At 35.5% G+C, this 619-nt stretch overlaps 1 non-coding gene across 1 annotated transcript; it reads left to right on the forward strand.

The window, feature by feature from the left end:
• Window positions 1–224: 224 nt before the first annotated feature.
• LOC112438058 (U6 spliceosomal RNA) lies at window positions 225–330 on the forward strand. The gene has a single exon (XR_003026556.2). It is a non-coding gene; the product is annotated as a U6 spliceosomal RNA (small nuclear RNA).
• The last annotated feature ends 289 nt before the right edge of the window (window positions 331–619 follow it).

Raw genomic sequence — 619 nt, forward strand, 5'->3', positions numbered from 1 at the left:
ACCATTATAACTATACTCAAGGACTGCAAATATGCTTCAAATAAGCGAATAAATAGAAATTTTCAACAGATAAATAGAAACTACAAAAAGAATCAAATGAACACGCTAGAATTTAAAAATTCAATATCTGGATTTTTTAAAGTTCACTGGATAGGCTTAACAAGAGATGAGAGGTGACAGAGAGTCAACAAACTTGAAGATAGGTCAATAGAAATATCCTACCTGTCCTCACTTCGGCAGTACATATACTAAAATTGGAACGATACAGAGAGGATTAGCATGGCCCTGCACAAGGATGATATGCCAATTCATGAAGCATTATAAAATAATTTTTAAATTTTTTTAAAAAAGAAATATCCCAGCTGAAGAATAGAAAAATAAAAAATGGTGAAATTTCAGTGACCTATGGAGCAATATCAAAAGTTTTAACTTTGTATCATTGGAGTCCTTGAAGGCAAGAAAAGATTGGGGCAAAAAAGTTTTCTGGGTTGGGCGCGGTGGCTCACGCCTATATTCCTAGCACTTTGGGAGGCCAAGGCGCGTAGATCACCTGAGGTCAGGAGTTCGAGACCAGTCTGACCAACATGGTGAAATGCCATCTTTACTAAAAATATAAAAA

This window comes from Pan paniscus, chromosome 21 (assembly GCF_029289425.2).
Source record: "Pan paniscus chromosome 21, NHGRI_mPanPan1-v2.0_pri, whole genome shotgun sequence".
NCBI lineage: Eukaryota > Metazoa > Chordata > Mammalia > Primates > Hominidae > Pan > Pan paniscus.